The 21,683-nt window shown below is 47.5% G+C and overlaps 1 protein-coding gene and 1 long non-coding RNA gene across 10 annotated transcripts in view; one reads left to right on the plus strand and one right to left on the minus strand.

Annotated features, from left to right (window-relative positions):
* The window catches only part of 3425401B19Rik (RIKEN cDNA 3425401B19 gene), a 48,708-nt gene that overhangs the window by 23,829 nt on the left and 3,196 nt on the right, over positions 1-21,683 (minus strand). For 2 of the 7 annotated variants that reach the window (XM_006518314.4, XM_006518316.4), the window contains exons 1-2: positions 2,296-2,416; positions 2,057-2,172 (exon numbers count right to left, since the gene is read on the minus strand). The gene's annotated coding sequence lies outside the window, so the exon portion shown is untranslated. The other 5 variants (XM_006518317.3, XM_006518315.4, XM_006518319.4 and 2 more) reach the window with 5 other exon arrangements.
* Positions 2,440-21,683, plus strand: part of Gm28651 — a 61,444-nt gene continuing 42,200 nt past the window's right edge. Inside the window, exons 1-2 of one of the 3 annotated variants that reach the window (XR_383344.4) lie at positions 2,440-2,835; positions 3,066-6,304. This is a non-coding gene — a long non-coding RNA (predicted gene 28651). Of the gene's footprint in view, positions 2,836-3,065; positions 6,305-21,683 lie in introns of those variants that run through there. The other 2 variants (XR_383343.4, XR_874509.3) reach the window with 2 other exon arrangements.

Genomic DNA, 21,683 nt, shown 5'->3' on the forward strand with positions numbered 1-21,683 from the left:
CAGAGGATTCTGAGTTCAGGACTGGTTTATGTTTTAAAAACAACAAGCAAGAACAACAAACAAACAAAAATCCATGGGCTCACCAGGGCTATGGACTGGTTAGATTTGGTAAAATGGGGTTAAATCTACCAACAGAAACAAAGTCAAGACACACTCTAGCCTGCTTGGATCTCACTGAGGAACACCAGCCCTGGGAACCATTCCTCAGGGACGTTCTCTTAAAGCCCCCCCCACTCCTCTCCAGTAACCCTGGGCAGACAGACTAAAACCCCAAAAGGCAGTAAGCAAGGCAGCCTAACCTTGGTGTCACCAGCAGGGCTCAGTTACTGAGACAGGCAGTTACTGGAGGCGTAAGCTATTTCAGAACACCGGGTTTCCCCCTGCTAGTCCGGGTCAAGAGCAGAGAGGCAGGAAGCACGGACACTCACTGAGAAAAGGCCGCCAGCCAAGGAGCTGAACTCTTCCTCTGAGGCCACGAGGCTGCCTTTCCTGTGCCTCCTCACAGCTCCGGCTGCCTGGTGTCCCGGTAGACTCCGGTCTTTCTGCCCCAGCTAGCCAGCGTAATAGCGGGCCACTTCCTCTTTAAATGTGAGCGTTTGCTCCCATCCCTACCAGCCTTGGGTCATCCAAAACAGCAGGCACACTTTCTCTGCCCAGAGACCTAGAGGCAGACACAGGTTGGACTCGGGTCACCCGGAGATGGCTATTTATAAACTCCGAAATAAGCACAAATCTACTCTGCTCGGCTGGCCACACGGATGCTCCACACGACTGGTGTCTCTAAGGCTAAGGTAACCCTCAACCCCACAGGGCAAAACTGAGCACTTCCCTTGTGATCCAGAACTGGGAAGCAGGCCCAGGGGAGGAGGCTTCAGAGCCCGGGTGCTGCTGGCCATGACGGCCCTGTCCTAGGATTTTCTTTTTCCTTTCTTTCTAAATCTGTTTTTTTTAATCCTTTGAGAACATATAGTATATTTTGATTAGTTCCACCCCCACTACATCATCTCATTCCTCTTCCATCCCTGCTCTCCCTTTTCGCCAACTTGGTGCTTCACACTTCTCACTTTCATGTCTTTTTGTGTGTTTGTTTTGAATCTAATTAGACTCGCTTGCACGAACTGTGTTGTTGCGGGTGTATGTGTGGCTTAAAACTCTCCACGGCTCTGAGAGCACGTGGCCCACAAGCAGTCAACAACCTTGTTCCGTAAAAGATGACACGGTTGATTTCAGTTTTGCATGCTGTACGGTCTGGGCAGGTGTGTAAAAGCAGCCTTGGCTGTATGCAAATGAACGTGCTGGGCTGAGCGCCAACGAAGCTTTATTTACAAATCCAGGCTCCCAGTCACAGGGCATCACTGTTTCCAAATGCTGGAAAAGGAGACGTTCTTTAACATGCACATCTGATTCCTGTTTTTACGGAGGTGTTCTAAAGTGCTAATTAATATTTCTTGATTCTATTACATTTTCATATACTCATATTCAAAAGTGTTCTCATCACTTACCGGTTCTTCTGTATTAGGAAAAAAAAAAAAAAAAAAAAAGGATGGCGTTCGATTGGGCCAGTCTGACTTGTGGGTTCTGGCTGGGCTCCCTGGGGTTCATGAGGACAGGCAGTCTGCTGAGGGCTTTGTGTTGGAGACCCACGTGTTTTCAAAGCTCATAAGTTAGAATGGCAGAAAGTGTCCCCATGGCCAGTGCCTCTTCCCTGTTACAGCGAGAGTGACAAAGGAGTCTCCCCCATCATCTATTCTGTAGAACCTGGGGCCCTGGTGGTCTCATCTAGCAATGAGAGGATCAGACGTAGCCACAAGCATGTGCTCACTCTGCCGGGGGAACCGAGCGCCCGGACAGGTCCACGGGAGGACAGAGTCACACATGTATGCTCTAAATCATACTGTTCATGGCCCACAAGACACACTTGGCCTCTAAGACCCCAAGCACTCAGTGTGCCCTTACCCGGCAGACACCGTGCTGCACACCTTCACACTTAGACCCCTCCCGGAGCCGACACCCTTCCACCGCCGCCTTGAGACTCCCTCAGCCGTGCAGACTGTACCTTCCATCTTCCGTCTCCCGTGCGAGCGTCCCAGCTGCAGATTTCACGGGCCTTCCTGGGATCTGGAGGGTACACGGCACTGCCCAGTTGCCCAAACTTCTTCCCCTTTAGCCAGGCTGCCCAGAGAGGAGAAGAAAGAGGATTCAGCACTCAAACTGCCCAAGTCTCACCAGGTTTCCCACTTGGGCAAAAAAATCAGTGGCCAGAAACTGCTAGACGTGGAAGTCTCAGAAGCTTACCCAGGCAGAGACTGGCCTGGGGAAACCAAACGGTGCTCAGAGGCAAACAGTCGGCTCTGCAGCAACACCCGCGTGGTGTCAAGTAACAGTCAGATTAAACAAACAGCCCCAGAGGCTATTTTTACATCCAGATCAGCCACGAGTAATAGATAACTTGGGAAGTGAAAATTGTTTGCTGATTAGCTGGACCCTCACCACGATTCCAGCCTCAGCTCAGAATGATTCCTAAGGCTATCCCAGAACCTAGATTCGAATAAAAATATCTCAAGATGGGAAGGAAAACATTTGTCTTAAGAAACGCTAGGAACATGATAGTGTACGCCTTGGAGCCAGTGCCGGAGGCCTGCTGATGTCCCAGAGCAGAAATAGCCTGTTTCATCATCGGCTCTGGACAACCACAGCCCGCATTCCTCGAGTAAGGAGCTATACTCTGCCATGGTTTTGGAGCAAGATAATCTGGCCAGCCACAGGCTGGGGGAAGGCTGGTCCTTTCAAGGAGAGACGTGCAAAAGGATGTGAAATTATCAGGGAAGATGCAAGGTAAGTGTCCACTCGATAACTTGGCCCTGGTGCTTCCAAAACCACCTCAGTACCAATGACAAATCTGTTCTAACAGCTCAGGGCTCCCTCTCCTTCTCTGGGAAGGACTCCCACTTCCACCCCCAAAGTCCCAAGATAAGTTCACACCTGCCTTCTCTCTAGCTGCTTCCTAGGTTGGCCTGGGGTCATCTTCCCTACCCTTAAATGGCCCTCAATAACCTTCTTTTCAGCATTGGCTGTGTTAGCTCCCAGTTGCTCTCCTCACCCCTCTCAAGATGGTCCTGAGAAAGCTCCCTTGCTGTCAAGATCCAATGCAAGAATGTCTTCTCTTTTGACCAAAGCCTCCTTTTATGCTCCCTTGGTCTGTGAGTGATTCAAGCTGTCCAGTCCGGCCAGTTCCATGACTCAATGCCCTAGGGGAGCCCTGCGGAGTACTATACCTCTGGGTCTATTTGTGAACTGCCTGTCCTGACTTTGTGGGCACCTCAAGGACAGCCACCTCTGTCCTAGTCTTGAACCTTAGTCTGTGAACATCAGGCCCTCAAGGCGGGCTCGGCTATACTTTCCTGGCTCAGCACACAGAGATGGTTTGATGAAGACTCACAGCGAACCTTTCAGTGTTATCCATCCCACCCAAGACAGGAACCAACTTGAAATGGGAGTGAAAACATCACAGAGACTCGGGGGACCTTGATTCGGTTGGCTAAACACTCTTCCTTGCTAAACCTCAGTTCAACCTATGTTTAAACTGGAAAGAATACCCGTTTCGCTGTGGGGTTAAAGGTCAAAGGAATTAAGATATAAACATGACTGTAAATTGTTAAGATCCTCAAGTATTAGCAAGGTTTTTATGATTTTCGTGACATTCTAAACCATGTAGGTTATCATTTATTAGTTTCCTTTAAATAAATCTTAGGCCAACTTACTTTTTAAAAAAAAAAAAAACCCAGAGCTTTCTATTAAGCAATACCAAAGGCAACCACAGATTTGATATTTTACTGATTGTTCTTCCTCATTACACATACAAACCAATTCATAGTCAGTCCTTTGTCATTTGTGCAAGGCCAGAGTCACTGCCTCCCAACATTAGACGACACCGATTGCTAAACCTCATTATCTGTGGAATTTGTCTTGGGTGAGCAACAAGAGCTGAAGGGTTCATTGTGGCCTCTGACTTCCCAGCTCTCTTTCCTGCCCTCTCAGTGTCACTCTTAATGGCTCACAGGTGGCAAGCATGACCTCATGTCTGCTTTGGGATCACAGAAACAGTGACCGGTGCTCCGAGGCAAGAGCAGAGATGGTTTGCTCCAAGTGGTTGACTGACAAGAGACCAGGGGAACCTTCAGGGGGGCCAGGAGTGACAGGCAGCTTTGTCAACAATGCTGGGAGAGAAACATCTCTCTAGCAAGAATCTCTGAGCACGCTAACCAGACCACAGCTGAGCACCCCGGAATCCACCTGCTCCAGGAAAAGTTTCCATCTTCCAAAAGCTATGGATCCCATATCTTAATTAGTTACTTCGGGTACACTGACAACAGAGCACCCCCAGCAAAGACAACAGTTGGGCTTTGGATCAAGAACACAGGGTCTGCATAGCCCAGAGCTGGCATGGTTCCTGGGGTCTGGCCAAGAAGAAGTGACCACTGTCTTCCAGCCCAGGAGCCATGAGCTGCATGGAAAGAATGTGAATGAAGACACCATTCTAAATGTAGACTCATGGGTGCTATGTGAGCCACCGTGCTTTGAATGGTCTAGAAAAACAAGGCTTGCTTGTCCGTCCACCAGGAACATAAATAAAGTTGTCCTCAGACAGTGTGTTACCATGTCCCATCCCTGCAAATGACAGCTCATAGCAGGAGAAGACTATCTGCTTAATGGTGGGAGCAAAAATGGCCGAGCTGTGTCCCTGATGCACGTGATGATCGCTAGCTTCATCTTACAGTAACTTCAACCTGTGCCGTGACTGTGTTAATTAGACATGGTTAAAGTCTGGGAACAAGGGCCTTGCACAATGGCTTCTATAGTTGGTTTTTGGCACTCACATCCCTGCAAAGATTATGAGGTAACTCATCTGATTCTTCTACCCTTGTGACCTGGACATGGGTGACTTTTTTTTTTTTTTTTTGGCCAGAACTAAGATTTCTTTGGGAATCATTTCTGTCAATGTCTTTGGGAGCCTGGTGCATCTTCCTGGCTTGATAATAAAATGAAAAAGCTAGCCAGTATATACAGAACACTTACACTGTACCTCCTACCATTCAGTGTTCTTACATTAGTGAGCCACACACCACATACCCTTAAGCTCAGCCTTTTGCTCCACCCCATGAGCTGTTTGCTATCCTGGAGCTTCAAGAGGAAGAGGGAAGAAAGTCAGACACTTCCACTGCCCTTAGTGAACTATTGCTACTAGTTGGGCCATACCCTCTAAAGGCTCCATAGCCTTCAGAGTCATTCCTCATCTGGGCTTGCTGCTGGGTGAGTTCAAGGCTAGCTTGAGCGACTTCATGAGCTACTGTCTCAAAATTAAAACAAAGTATAAATTAAAGGAAGACTGGTGATTTTGTTTAGTGAACATGCCTAGCATCCATGAGGCCCCAGGTTTAATCCCTAGCACAGGAGTCGGGGCAAGGTTGAGACATACTGAACAGCTGGGGTAGAATGCTCAAAACATGAGCCTCTGTGGCACATCTCAGATCCAAACCATAGTGCTCTTTTGGGAATATGAGATCCGTGTGTACACAGAGGGACACTGACTGCTTATGCTGGTTCAGTGTCTGGCACCGAGAGCTGAACTTAAAAGGAGTGCTTCATTAGTAGCTTAAAATCTGGATGCAGCTCACAGACCCTGGTGGCAGAGGATATTTCCATGGGGCTGCTGTTCTTCCTGTCTGGATACAGTTGGGGGGTGTCCTAGTTGATGGAGGGAAATCTTGGCTTAAGGGTAAAATAGGCCCCTTGAGGCTTAACCTTTGGGGTTCCTTGGTAAAGACTTCACAGTGAAAGACTGTGAAGTGTGTGTGTGTGTGAGTGTGTGTGTGTGTGTGTGTGTGTCTGTGTGTGAGACTTAGTAATCCCGAGACACACAAACACTTCAATCATGTCCTGTATCATTCACATGTTGGGATGATCGTATAGATGATCTACAACTTACACTGGTCCTGCATGAGATTTCCCATTTTATGTCAATGATAAAGTGGCATGTGTCTGGTGGTCAGCCTCACAGTATGAATGTTGACTGTTTCTAGGCTGGCAGTGTCTAGCCTTAGAGTTCTGGTGATGCTGGGCAGAGACAAGAAGCTGTACCATCTATGAAGGGAGCAACTCGCTCGACAATGTGTGCTCTGCTAAGGTGTTGCTTTGCATCTGATGAATTTTCAACTGAGGATTTCAACTTACCATGTGCTTGGTGGACCATAACCTCATTGTAAACTGGGAAACCTGATTTGGTTTAATAAAACATATCATTAGACTTTGTTTCCATGTAGCCAGTGAAAACCTGAGCTTACAGGCCCATACACAATTGGTCCTGACAACTGTCAATCATGGAAGTGGGATGGAGGGTTCATGGGACTCTATTCCTCTTTGCTGAGCGAGCGACTGGCTTCTGATGGATTCTTGCAGAGGGGCAGCCCTTGTCTTCAGCTGCACACACACTGCTGAGCCAGGCTCTAGTGGGTAGCTCCAACTTCAGAGCCACACAGGTGGCCCTGGCTAAACTCAGTGAGTTCAAAACAGAAAGACATAAATGAGGGGAAGGGACCTGTAGGGAAGAGGAAGTGGACAGTAAGTAGCTGGGGTGGGAGAGAGATGAGAGGGGTCATGGTAACCATGACCAGAATGGTCACTGTAACCATGGTAACCATAGCCAGCCTGCACTATCGTCATGTATGAAACTGTCAAACAACAAATTTAATGAGTTATTAAAAATTATTTGTGTACATTTGTTTCCACTTGTCAAGCTCTCAGGAGATGTGAAATGACCCGTGCGACTTACACTGTATCTGTGTGCCCAGTGCTGGGCCAGCTCATTTCTGGGTCACAGACTTTCACCTATTCCCATCAGGCTGATTCATCCGGAGGTGGATTAAGATATGGAGAATATCTTGCTTTCTCAGTCTGCAGTGTTTCTAATCCAAGATTTCAAGCAGGGACCCCCGTTTCCCCTGGGTGCATCCCTCTCATACCCAGGAAAACAGAGCCTTCCTAAAATAAACACTCTTCCAATGCAGAGGTTGTGGGGGGAATCGCTAGAGAAGCTTGGCTGCAGGAGTTGAGGAATGGAGTGCAAAACGCAGAGGAGCACAGGCTACCCCCACAGGCATTTTGGTTCCCTTCTGCAGCTGTAGGGAGAGAAAAGCCACTGCCCCTTCACCCATTTCTAGAGTGATAGGGTTGTTCGAATCTCTTGCTTGCATCTGAGCCTTGTAGGTGTCTGCTCAGAGCACTTTGAACTGATCTTTGTTCTTCTCATCTCTGCAGGCTCTGCAGTGTGCTTGTGAAGCACCAGGAGTGTTTATAGCCAAGCCAAACTACCAGCTTTGCAGGTTTGGCCCTAGAGATTTAAGGAATTTCTTTCCAGGACGCCAACAGCTGATCAAGTCTAGGCACATAACCTGATTTTTCCTCAACTTGGTACTCCCAGAGCTCTGCAAGCATCTAAGAGATGGAACATGCATTTACATGGAATAGAATCATGGCTTGACATGTCAGATTATGACATTATTTTGTCATAATAAGACTGCTTGGGGGGGGGCTGGAGAGATGGCTCAGTGGTTAAGAGCACTGATTGATCTTCTGGAGGTCCTGGGTTCAAATTCCAGCAACTACACGGCAGCTCACAACCATCCGTAATGAGATCTGACAGCGTCCTCTGCTGTGGAGCACTACACAGCTGTGGAAAGGGGAAAGGGTCCATCTCTGTCTCGTAGCTTGTAATCCCAAGGATATGGGAGAGAACTGTGGGCACAGTGCGTTTACTATCTATTCAAGGAGGGGCTACAAATGAATATACTTTATTTTTGTTGGAAAAGAAAGTCATAAGTAGTCAAGAACCAGAAACAAGGTTACCTGAGGGGAAGAAAGGGTACAGGATGCAGGGAGAGGATTGGAGTTAGACTCCTCTGGATCTGCCCTTTCTTCTTGGGCACCCTTGTCTTGAAGCCATGAAAATACTTTGTGGAATTAAAATCCAACACACACACACACACACACACACACACACACACACACACCCAGATCCTGAAAACTAAGGGACGACTTGTTTCATTAATGGAAACAAATGGGAGTGCTCAGGATTCAGCTTAGACATAGAGTGTCTCCCTAGCATGAAGTGGTCCTGAGTTCTGTTCCTAGCCCCAACAACCAAATGAACAAACATAACAAAACTGAAATAAATGGGCTTAATGTGTAGGTAGTGCCTTGGAGAAAATGCATCAAATGGCTTTAAAATACAGTGATTTGGCCTAACAAATCAAATATAAAATAAAATCCTAAGTTGTTCTTAGAAACACATGTGTACGTAGAGGTAAAACCCACCAAGGTATGCTGACACCATTAGAACGAAAGATTGCATTTTTTTTGTAGTAGAGAAAGGAGATGAGCATGATAAGAAATGACATTGAGCAAAGCCCCGCCCTCTTTCCCTGGAATATTGGCAATTACTCTTGATTTCTGTCTTTAGGAAAGACAGAATGGCGATGCTTGTAATTCATGCTTAGATTTTTGCCTCAATCGCCCTGTTTTATTTAAAAAGAAAAAAAAAAACTAGGAAAATAACAAACAAACCAGAAAACATGCAAGAAGATCCTGGAACACATTGTCATATCAGAAAGACAGGCAGGCCATCCAACCCTTCCAGGACATGTGCCGAGGCGTCGGCGTGAAGAGGCTCTCGGGGGTGGGGGGCGGGGGGGGGGAGAGGAAATGGCGGTGGGTGTACGGTTAGGAATGAAACCATCAGCAAATAAGAAGCACATCAAATCTGTTTAAAGTGATCAGTTCATAGTGACTCTGCGGGGGTGGGGGTTGGGGGGGGGAAGGCTAAGCATACAGTCGTCTGTGTTCTCTTTGGCAATCACAGGGAGTAGCTTACTCTTCTGGAAAATGGGACAAGGCAGGAGGCATAGCCTGATCTGCACATATAAACTATTATCAAATGGTCCAGAGCAACATGGGACGAGGGAAGGGAAGTTTCACTAAAGAAGGGAGGGAGGAAATAGAGGGTTATGAGCTGTCACACACAGGTGAAACCTCTTTCAGGAGGCTGCATGTGGAAACACTGAGGCGCCTGGTTTTCACTAGAAGAGATCCCCAAACCTAGTTTAACCCCCCCAGTGTAAAAGAAGGGCACAGGTAGAGAAAACGACTAAAGCTAAGTGGTGCCAAAGGTCACAGACAGCAAGATGTACCTGAGAAAGCAGGAGACCCGTGGAAAGATCTATAGCTGAAGAGGCTGATTTCCCATATAAATGAAAATGCTCCCACAGAACGCATGACTTGGCTCGATGATTAAAATGTAATACCCAACTTCCCTAAAGAAATGATGGGGTAAGAGAAGGCAGCAGACTCGCATAACAAAGCAGTAAAGCAAGGCAGGCAGGGTGTACAGTGGGATAAAAGCCACTAGGAGATCACTAATCACCACGTATAGACCACTGCACCTCAGACCCCCCAGAAGGTTCTCTAAAACAGTCGGAAGACTAATGTGATGGAAGACTAGGTGTGAGGATAGCATAAAGTCGCAGGAAGCCTGCAGGGGGAATCGCAGAAACACCTGTGAGTGGAACTGTGCGGGTTTTGGGACTTCAAAGTTACACAAGGTCCAGGAAAGATCGGAATTTGGTCTTTTTTTTTTTCCCATTCTGAGATTTGAATACGTTCACTTGAAATGCCCTGAATTAGGAAGAGAAGGAAACTCCTAAAGTGGGGAGGGAAGAGAAGGAAATTCCTAAAGCGGGGAGGACACAGACAAGGTAATCCGAGTGAATAGGTGGTGTTAGAGGGCTCGGGAAAGCAGAGATAATCAGGCAACCAGAAACACAGGCAGACCACGATGGGGCAGGGCTGAGTCTGTTTCTCTAGCCATGTGGCAGGGACAGTAATACCTGGGCCAGCCTGGCCCGTCACACAGACTCCAGGCTGTCTGGTAACCTCACTTGGGGTTATCTGACACTAAGTGGCTTCAGGGAGGCCAACATCTCTACAACTATTGGCACGCTCACAAAACATCAGAAACAGTTAAATGTCCAAGTGGAGAGAGTAACTGTCTGAGGCCGGCCTTCCAAATTAGGAAACTGAACTGGGAGAAAAATCATTTAGTGTGGATTGTTACGTAACCAGGCAAGAGTGGACTACGTATGCTAATACAAAACTCTGCATATGCATGTGAAGAAAGAAAGCATAAAGTGTGTGTTACACACATAAAACAGCCACCACCACCACTACCTCCAAATCTGTCTGAAGTATTCTGTTGTCTTGTACTGAATAAAAAGATAACCTGAAACCAGAAGCAGCGGATATTGTTCTGTAAGCTGGGCATGTGTGTGTGCATGTATGTGTGTGTATGTGCATACACGTGTGTGTTTAATAATGCTGGGTATATCATGCAGGTGATGTGAAGCAGGGTAATTAAGACAGATCCTGCTACTGACAAGAGGTTCTTTGTAGTCTTTACTCTGTGTGGCTCCCTGGGCTGAAACCACAGAGGGCCAGTGGCTAACTTCACTGTGAAGAGTGACGGCTCTTAGAATGGAGGTGTAGCAAGATGGGGTGTCATGAGAGCACATGGGCTTCCTACTTGTTCTCAAGGGCCAGTCAAGGGTTCCTCCAGTGTAGGATGACCTTTGCCCTCGGGGCCCTGGAATGCCAGGAGGGCAGTGAGTGCTCTGCTCCACAGATAGCCTCTCAGAGCATCCACCTTGCTGTCAGAGATGTGGGGCTTCCTTTAGGGACACGGAGGTTGTCAAGGCTGCCCTCCCTATCCTGAAGTCCACTAGAGAACCTTCCTTCCCATTCTCCTGTCTGGTTTTAGAGCACAGGAGACCGGATCTGAATCAGCTGCCATTTGAAGCTGGGCAAAATTAGAATGTGTGTTCTTAGAAGAAATGGCTTTACATGTCACCAGACTCTCACCTCCCCTCCCCCCAGAGTTGATATCTAGATTTCTGGCTCAATCTCCTCAAGACTAGCTTTGCTTCTGGAAGCTTCTAAATACTTACATATAACTTTGAAGTACGTTCCTTCTACAATGTGAGGATTTCACATGTCGTGTGATGCAGGCAGGCATGCTGGTAGCTTCATATAGTGAGTGTAATGGGTAAGGGCTGGTGCCATCTTACCCTGGCATGGGTGACTCCTAGGCCAAGATTTTTCCTACTCGTGTCTGCTCTTGGTGTCCACAGAGGGAACAGCACTGGCTCTCAGCTCTAGCCTCTGATGTCACCACTAGCCAAGGCCAGACTAGGTCCATGAAGTCACAGGTCTAAAGGGGAGTATAGATCGACAAGTAACATTTACAAATGTGCGATTATAGCTGTGTGGTACTCAGCTTTTAACTGAGGAATGGGAAACCTCTGGGAGTTATTCCTGAATAGAGCAGTGGCTGGTGCTTTCATGGGGCCACGTCTTCAGACAGGGTCTGCCCTTACTGCTGACCACTACTCATTCTCTTCCCCTATAGAACCTTCTGGAAGGCTGCTGGTTTTGGGGCTCTGTCTGAAGAAGACCTGGCTTAGGCTGTTATGTCACTGGCTCCCCTTCGCCCTCTGCAGACACTGTATCATCATTGCTCTGGTTGCCATACTTGATATCAGTCGTGAACACCTCTGACCTACGTTGAATTGAACATGAGTATGCAAAGTAGACAACCAGGAAGCATTCTGCACATATCGATGCTAACTAAGTGTTATCTTCAGCAATGTTCTCCTGTGGTGAGCAGATATCTCCCTGTGAAATATGAAAGCTGCCCAAAGTTATTAAAACCTCCTGTGTCATGGCGGGAGCTCTGGCTGAGCAGTTCTCCACAAAAGGCTCATTAATATAGTGGCATTATTTATTTATATCCTACCCTAAGACAGACATGATGTAATCCAGTAATTAAGATTGTTATGATCGAATATTTATTAAGCACCTCCAATAAGCCAGACACTGATATACATAAAATGAGTCTATCCCCTCAAGAGCTCCCATTTCACTAGTATGGGGGTTCGGTGCCTCTCACAGGGGAGCAGGAGGCTTTAATGGATTTTGTTTTTCCTGAATGAGCCTGAAAAAATGAAGTCGATCAGAAATTGGGCCTGGTTGGATTAGAAGAGCCATAAGAACCGGAAGACCCTATCCCCAAAGTGGCCTTAGGTGGGAAGCTAGACTTCTCTGGAGGCCATCTGGGCAAACATCTGCAGAGCCCCTCTGTGGTATGTTGCAAACTGCTATTCGCTTGGTCCCTACTGTGTGTCAGGACCAGGGCTATAGAGAAGAATCAGTTGCAACCAAGATCTCCTGAAAGCAGCTCTCAGTGTCAGGTCCGAAGAGACCTTTGTGCATCTGGCACCTCCCTCACCAGCGCTGGGAACGTGCAGCTATTCCTGCCCCTAGTTTTTCTCTTGCTGGTCTTGCTTGTTCTGTCTCCTGGGCCCCTGCCTGCTCTGCCCCTCCACATCTGAGAGTCTGGCCACTAACCGGAGAGAAACTAATGACACTCGTAGGAGTCAGTAAAGGAAGCCTCATGCAGGCAGTGTCTGGGTCACCCAGAAGCTCTGTAACTAATTTTCTTCACTTCTAATGCTCCCTTGGTAGGTGTTTGGGAAGAGTCATATGTCCCCTGGGTGGTCTGCACCTTTGGTAGATGCTTTGAAAACTGATACACAAAGACAGCATGTCTCTCTCTCATCACCAGCTCTGGCTTAAACATTTGGTTCATAAAATCAAAAGAGAACAACAGAAAAGCCACAGCATTGTGAAGCCCTAATCCTTTCCATACCACATCAAGTTTGCATTTTAGTGCTGTGTTTTTCCTCATGAATTCTGCCAAAGTACACACTCCATAAAGTGTACCAGTCGCAGGCACACTCCACGGGTGGTGTGGTGTCACACACTTCCTCAAGGTTGGGAAGCCAGTTACCAGAGTTTTCTCATTCTGTGAAACTGAACTTTGTATCCATTCCATAATAACTTCCCATTTCTTTACTTCCTGCCTCAACATTTGGGAAATTTCCATTCTTCTTCCTGCCTTTGTTTCTTTTTTTTCTTGTATACATGTCGTAATACAGTGTCTTTTTGCAGTTAACATATCTCAATTACATAATGTCCTTAGGGTTTGTTCTCTTCATAGCATGTAGATTGTGTCAGAGTTCTTCTGCCTACAAGAGGAAGAGTGCTTCCCTGGCTTCTCTACCACACACTTTATCCACTTGGCTATGGATCGGCTACCTTTAGGTTGCTGGGCATAATGTTGCTACAAATATATGAGTGCCTGCTTTTATAACACACACACACACACACACACACACACACACACACACACACACAGAGAGAGAGAGAGAGAGAGAGAGAGAGAGAGAGAGAGAGATGATGATGATGATGAAATTGCTAGATTATATGACAATTCTGTCTAACTTTCCCAGGTACAGTCAAACTCTCCCACAGACATGGTCTCGTTGTCCTTCCCTCCAACACTGCACAGGGCTTCTGTTTTTCTCTCTGTTATTTCCCACTTTCTTTTTCATTCATTTGACTGTAGTGGGTGTAAGGTGGAATCTCACTGTGGTTTTGATTTGCATTTTCCTAGTCATGAGCAGTGTTGAGCGTCTTTTCAAAAACAGGCTTTGAAGCAGCAGGCAAACATGACTTAATAGTCATGAAATCAATAGGGATTTCTTGGGGAAATAGGACTTGTCTTGCTCTGTGCTGTTGAGAGGCACCAGGTGAGCCAGGGTGAACTTCAGGGTCTGGGGTGTGAGCCCCCCTCCTTTGGTGCGGGGCTTGGCTTCTTAGCTTAGCACTGTGCATATTAATGGTATGTGGAGCATTTAAGCCCTGCAGATGTGTCATCCATCCCTTGTGTTTCTGGGTAATGTGTATGGATTGATGCTCAGCCTTAGGTAGAGGAGCTATGAACCCTGGGTATATGGCTTTGGTTTCTGTTGTGTGGGTTACTGTGAATAAGCCTTGCTTTGGGCAGTTTATGCTGTGCTGGCAGTAGGTTTCACTAGGAGGCCCACCTAGGCCTGCTTCTTTCTTAGTTTCCTGGATGTCACCGTAAACATTCCAGAGAAGTCTTGCTTCCAGCCTCAGGAGGTCTTCATTAAAAGGTTGCAGGGCTCTTTTCCATCAGGTAAGCAGTGCTGCGGCTCCTTAGCCACGTTCCTATGTGAAACATGGGAGACTTCTTTCTTCATGCGGTTATTGCCAGCAGAATGGGCTGTGCGCCTGCAGTGTTTCCTTGTGTGGCTGATGAGCACTCTCTCCCGGAGGCCCATCACCGCAAGGATTACCAGCTACCTCCCTTGGGATGTCCAGTTGCCCAAGTCTGGATAGAGGCCTAATCATCCACTCCAGTTTGTTTTTAAACACTGGGTCTGATGCTTAAAGGATACTACCTGTGTGAAGAAGGCACGTTTGGGTGGCTTCCCTTTCGATGGCTGTCTGCCCGATTCCCTGTATCACAAGAATGGTCCGGGTCAGCCAAGGGCACACAGAGCACACTCAAGCATCTCTCTACAGCAGCTTGGGAGCTGGCTGGAAATGTGGCTCTTAGGCTCAGTGTGTTAGAGATCCCACTGCTTCAACAAGCCCTGCAGGGGACTGATCGTCCTGTAGTCACTGGGCTGAACCAAATGTTTTCATACGTTATCTCCTTCCGTGCTCATGAGGCATAGAAGGGGAAACTGAGGTCACAACACTGTGACATGCCAAAGCTAGAGAGCAAATAGGGACAGATCTGGAAGTGCAAGAAGAGCACTCCCAAGCCAAGACCTCCTTTCCAATGAATACAACACTGTGTGTGCAAAGGCTTCGGGCGAGGATGTTCATTAGTCTTGACCCTGGCTCTGACTTTGCTGCAAGGCACGTGGAGAGCTAGGAAGGAGAGCAATGGAGTGTTCTCCAGGCAGAACACATTGACAAGCTCCACCGAAAGGCACCCTCCTCCAAGAAAAACTCCACCCGCTGGGGCTCTGGGTTTGTGATGACAGAAGAAGAAGGATTGCATAAGAAGACAAATCAGATATAGAACTGATGTCACCAGTGCCAAGGGCAGCAGCGAGAGCGATGTCCATGAGGAAACGGACTGCCAGGGACCACAGTTTTATTTGGAGCAAATTAAAGCCACAGAGGCCAGGGCACACCCTAGGGAAACATTTTAATGGCTGTTGCTGTAGAAATGTTGGGTCAGTCCAGGGTAGGTAGGAGACCTTTTGAATAGAGCAAGGAACTGGCCTCAGACAGACAGACAGACACAGAGTGGGGATTTTAGGGACTATCAGGTACCTCTTCCATACCCCTTCTAACCCCTGTGACTGTAACACTGACCAGCGCTCCCTGAGAGGCAGTTAGAGAAGAGAAAAGCCTGTGTCTGACTTCCAGCTTAGGCTCTTCCTAGCCTGTGGGTATGGTGAAGTCCTTTCTCCACCCTTGGTCTTGGCTCATGTGATGTCAGCCCTGCTCCTTTGCACAGACTAAGACAGTCTGTGTGAAGTGCGTATTTTCCCTACCAATATGTAGGTGATTCAGAGGAAAGCAGCTCGAGTTAAAGAGAGGTGTATGACCTGAAACAAGGGGGTTTGGTTTGTTTGTTTGTTTGTTTGTTTGTTTGACTATTTGTGTGTAGGTGGGTGGTTTTAGCAACAGGAAATGGAGTCTTTTTTGCCTTAAGTGAATCTGCCACCATCATTCAAGCTGCCTAAAACAGCAGCCTGTGATTTTTTTTGTGTTTTCTTTTGAGGTTGAGAGTGGCTCATCTCAAGCTTCCTACACAGCCAAAAAATGATGCTGAACTCTTGATCCTCCTGCCCCACAGACCAAGCGTTGTGATCGCATGTGCCACCACACCGAGCTCTCTACAATCTATTTTAAACCCCAACTCAGAGCTGGTCACCCTTTTCCCCAATGCATTTCCTGTCAGTTCTGACCCAAGCTTCATGGTTCTCCTTTTAAGGTTTGAAGAGTGACCCCATTCCTGGATACTGCCCATATGCATCCATAGTGCTGGGGTGGGTGGGAGTGTGTGTGTGTGTGTGTGTGTGTGTGTGTGTGTGTGTGTGTGTGACAGGTTTGTGGAATACAGACATTGCATTATCACACCAAAAAAAAAAAAAAAAAAAAGAAGGAAATTTTGGTTTTGTGGAGAAACTAATCCACTAAGAATCTTACCTTGAATTAGTTGTGGATTTTATTACAAATGTTATGAAGTATAAAGTGAACCCTTGAAGATATGTTCTGTTTTGGAAGTGTTTGGCATTGGGGCGTCTTATCTATTCAGGTCATAGGAGAACACTGTAGATTGGTCTAGACAGACCACCCCATACTCCTACTTCGATTGTCTGATGTGCATAAGGGCAGCTCCAAGCCTGGCATTTCCCCCCAGCAGCACAGCTGGGAGGGGCAGGCCCTTCTGTGTATGACCTTAGCTACCAAAGCAGGTAGACGGAGGCATTCTTCCTATGGGATAAAGAAAGCCTTGAAATGGTCTCTTCTCCATGGTGGTATATGGACAGGCAAACAAACTTACACACTTTAATGGGTGAATGTTACTACAGCTGGAGAAACTAAAAAGCATCCCTGAAGGGTCAATAGCCTGCCTGGCTTCTTACTCTGGGCTAAGGATCCGTTGCTGCCCGTCCTTTTTCCCCCTTCTCTCTTTGCTCATCCTTTCGTCTTTGGTAAAATGTACTTTTCTCATTATAGACAATTTTCAGGGAGGGGAAAGAAGGTGAGGAACCTCTCTCTGGGATGTAGAAGATGGAAGATTGTGCTTGTGTGGGGTAGGTGTATACAGGGGCAGCTGTAAACCTTCTGCTCGGTTTTCCTACAAGCATAAAACTACCCCTAAACTATGATCTTAGAAGAAGATTAATAAAAATCCTTTGCATGTGTGCACCTGGGTGCATATGTATGTGTGCGTGCACGTGGGCACATGTGTGTGTGTGTGTCTGTAGGCCAGAGGTCAGCACCTATCTTCCTCAGTCATTCTAATCTTTTTTGTTTTTACTGAACCTAGAACTCACCGACCAGCTAAGCTAGCTGGATCCATCCACCTCTGCCTCCCCAGAAACAGGGACTACAGATGCACCTCCATACGGCTTTTATGTGCATGCTGGGGAATTGATCTCATGTCTTTAAGCTTGACAGCAAGCACTTTATCAACTAAGCTATCTTTACAACCTGATAAAGTCTCTACCCATGGGTCCATGGGCCACTTGAATGTCAACTGTCTTGTCCGGGTGACCATGGACTCAATTGTCTGAAACTGTCGGCCAGAAAAAAAAAAGCCCTTTCTTCTTTAAGATACTTTTCTTGGTTATGTCATCACACAGAGGAACGCTAAGTAAAGCAGTAAGGGCCAGAGCCCCAATGGCAACATTATTTATCCCAGGGAAGCTCTAAGTGTCCTTCCCTGGTCTAGCCCAGGGTACCCACATTCAGGTGAGAAGAAACCACTGGGCTCTTTCCGGGATGAGTGTCCAGGCTGAGCAGGCCATGACTCCTTGTCTTTGGGATGAGAGCCTGAGATACAGGCTGGACTACAAGCCTCTTTTTAATCAGGTGCCAACAGTGCTTTCAGCAGCCTCCTGCAGGGTGCTGACAGGGGCAGTCTCAGGTCAATTTCAGGCACTTCAAAGGGCGCAGAGGTAAGATTGCTTCTGGGAAATGAGGCCTCTACCTCAGCCCTGATTTTCTTGGGTCACCTCCAGAAGTGGGAGATATTAACACGTCTGGAGCTCGAGTATTGCTGAGGCCTTTGGTGAAATCTCTGCAAAAACATTTTGTGTCTCTTTGTCTGTGAGATGGGGATGGACCCAGAACTCAAAGGACTGACAGATCTTCCAAAGAACACAGTCAAGGCCAGCTCACCTGGGACCCCACCTGCCATCTCCCAGGTGCCGGAGGAAACTGATTTGGTGAACCAGAGCCAGCACATTGGTCAACCTCCTTATGAAATTTCCCTATCCTACAAACAGAGCCGGCTGCTTTTAGCTTCCACTCCTAACAAGGTCACCATACGCGGTGACTTCAGTCAGGCGTCCTGGAGAGTCATAAAGCCTCTCTAATGCTGCAAACAAAATTGTGTTTGGAAAGACGACACTTGCAGGAGTAGCTAATTGAGGCTCCATGGCTGGGGCCCTGTGAGTGTACGAGGGCCTCTCCCCTACTCCCCTCTGCCCCCTCGCTGTGCTTCTGCTCCTGGCAGATAGCATCTTAGGTCAAGCATGTGCTAAATATAGCTGTCCTCCCAGCTGGGCTGTCACCGGGGCTGTCAGCAGCACTGTCCCCAGGTTTTGGTCTTAATGTTATGGTCGCTTTGGCTTAACAGCCCAGCCCAGCCATGGGGTGAGGATTTGTGTTTGGGAGTCATCTCTCTTCAGACCCCACAAATGCAGGTGAGAAAAGAGAGAGAGTCTGAGACGAGGGAGTGGAACATTGGCTTGGAGATGGGTCACAATGTTGTGGCTGCCTTGAAGAGCTGAGCAATTGGCTTTTGTGCCCCAACCAGTCTCAGGCAGCAGCCTGGCTGAGCAGAAGCTGCAAGACTTGTCAGAAGGCCTAAGGCTGCTGTCTATTCACATTCTTACTCCTACACACCAGCAAAGGACTATGGGAATCCACTGAACCTCTTTGGCCCCATGTGCAGGGAGGAATAGTGGTGTTTTCTGCTTCCCACCATGGTGAAGGAAGGGAAGCCAGGATGTGCTGCTGTTGGTGAAGAAGTCTGCCTCCTGCAGCCAGAATTCACACACACATTCAGCACAAGGACCTGCTTAAGGCTCTCCCCATCAGCTGCCTGTGCGATATCTAGCTGAATTAAGGCCATATGTTCTAGGGTCTCTAGGTGCTGGAAGCTAGAGAACTCTAAGAGAACGATGGCTCAAGGACACACAGCGAGTAAACATCAGGGACAGGACTTAAAGCTGCATTTGATTTGATGGCACCAAAGTGTCCCCTCTTCCTGTCTGCCTTCCATGCCCCTTCCTCCTCGAGTGACAGTCGAGTTATGCTTTCTGGTTATTGCTCTGAGAATTCTTAAGGAAGGCACCAGTTGAAGGTAGAGAAACATAGCTGAGTCTGGGCAGGACCCAGGAAAGAGGCTTGGTGGGGGCTCACTCTGATGGAGCAGGCTGTGCATTGCCCTATCCAAAAGCTTGATAGTGTTCTACATTAAAGATGCCCCTAAATGGACGCAGTGCGGAGCCTGTGTAGCTGAGTGCAGTGGTCTTTCTAGGGCCGTTCTGGTTCTTAGAGATGAAGCCTGGGCTGGTATCGAGTACTTCCCCTCCTGATTTCCACTTGTTCACTGGCTTGGTGCAGGGGTTGCTATAGGGTTAGCTAAATGGACCCATTTTGTTAGCATGTTTTCCTGCTGTTCAGTAGTGCATAGGGTGTAGGTATAGACTGCAGGGATCTGATCATTCATTTTGTTTCTAAAGAGTGTTTGTTTTCTAACTACCACAGGCAGCCAAGGCAACAGTCAGAGTCCTTGATTTCATGGATCTTATATGAGGGATCTGAAATCGATTTGAGAGGAGAGTCGAGGGCAGATTAGGATTAGGTCTCCTGGAGTCTTGAAGGCCTACGTGGTTATTTGGTTTCATAGGAAGCAGATGGTGGACTCAAACAAGGGTCTATACAACCTACTGTGCATTAACATAGACACACACACACATACCTCATGCACATACACATGCACACACACACACACACACACACACACACACACACACACACACACATGCACACATACACGGAAACTCTAGTCAGTGAGTAAAAAGCTTTAAAGCTATTGAGAAGCTAAGTGAGAAAGAGGAAGGGACTGAAGGGCACTGGGGGTATAACTGTCTTCAGTGAGAGTGTGCTTGCTGAAGGCTTGAAAGTGAGAGACAAGGAGGTGCAGGCACACATGAGCCTTATAGTGCTGGATACTCACTTAACCGCGCAATGTGGGAGGTCATTCAAGTGCTGGGTAATTCAGCAAGCCACTGTGTGAGGTGTGGGACCAGTCCACAGCTAACACATAGTGGTTGTGTCTATATGTCAGGTGTGGGTCTAAGTCTATGGGAGAATTTGAATGACCACAGCATCCCTAGGAGGGAGGTGTACTATTGCTAGCTACATAATTTGCTTAAGGTCATGTCCCCTTCAGAAGCTTAGTCTCAGCAGTATCTATTATCCTCTTCTTGGGTCACCAACTCTGGTCACCAGCAGGAACCTTGCTCATGCCTTTTGCTAAGATTTTAGTGTGTGTGTGAAGTTTCAAATCTCTATGAGTCTTCAGAAAGCTAAATCAACCACTCAAATAACTTGACCCTTGTATAGGATGAGATGGGATTTTTACTTTGTTTGGGGCTGAGTTGAAGCGCTTGACCTTGGAGATCCCAGAGGCATCTGTGAGCTCATTCAGATGGTTTGGCAGAAGAGAAAGGCTGTCACTCCAAGTGATCCCGTGGACATGTCCAGAGGTGCCCATGCAGTGGATGTTCCCACTGCTAAGGGGCGGGGGGCAGGGGCGACGTGAGGTCAGTTGATATTGGCTCTGACCACATTAGTCAGTGTTATAAACAAGCAGGAGAAGAAAGGTGAATTTCGTATCAGAGTAAGGGGATGGTGTAAGCGCAGTCTTAGTGGAGAAAGAGAGAGAGAACTGTGCCTTGGGTCTGAGGACAACCAGGTCTGTCAGGTGCTGTCACCATTGCCTTCCAGAATAATAATCGTGGGCTCCAGATGACCTCAGCATCAATGGCAGGGTGAAAGGGAACTCAGCACCTCCTGCTGTTACCCTGTTCTGCTCCGGCACAGCCATCCATTGCGTTAATTAAGTGCTTCAGTAGCGTATGAAGGCTGGGTTTTGTGCTTGAATATATTGCCACATTAATAACTTCAGAACATTTTAGGTAGTGTCAGAATAGTAAATTAGGACACAATGGGCCATATATTCAGTGCAGAGAGCTGAAGTGCCATTTTATTACACATGTCATGGAATTAAAGGCTTAATTTTCTTTTAAAAAATGGCGATGCATCATTTCCTGCAGCCAGGTAAAAACAGTCAGCAGAAATGATTTATCCTTCATTCCATTTAAAAATAGGAAACCAGATTCCAGGATCCTGCTCCTTGATATTTATCTCTGCCTGGAGGGCACTTGAGACATTTACCCACCATCTGACTTGAAGGACACAGCCAGGCGCTAGGCGTGGTCAGGAGAGGAGGGTGGCGGTGGCATCCGCAGAGAAGCCTGTCTGCTGGTTGGAGGACATGGCCTCCTCCTCCGGGCTCCAGGGCAGACAGGCTGTGCTGCGTGTCCAGGCCTGTCCTCAGATGAGCTGCCTCGTGGGGCCCTCCGATTTCACCTGACACGGGAGAGCAGCCAGACCTCCCGTAACGGGTACTGGAGGATGGAGATCTCAGATGGGAGGAAATGGGGCTTCTTTGGGTTCTACACTTGTGACAGCCACAAGATGTTGTATTTTAAGGACAGCTCTTTTCCCCATCTTCCCCATAATAAAAGTAACATACTCATTGAGAAGAACTTGGAAACAGAAAAAGACCAGGACGGTGATAAGTGTTGTCTACTGTTGATGATGTATGAGGATGTTGATGAGTCTCCTGTGGCTGCTATAACAGTCGCCAAAGCTAGGGGGCTGAA

Source organism: Mus musculus, chromosome 14 (assembly GCF_000001635.26).
Source record: "Mus musculus strain C57BL/6J chromosome 14, GRCm38.p6 C57BL/6J".
In the NCBI taxonomy this organism is placed as follows: domain Eukaryota; kingdom Metazoa; phylum Chordata; class Mammalia; order Rodentia; family Muridae; genus Mus; species Mus musculus.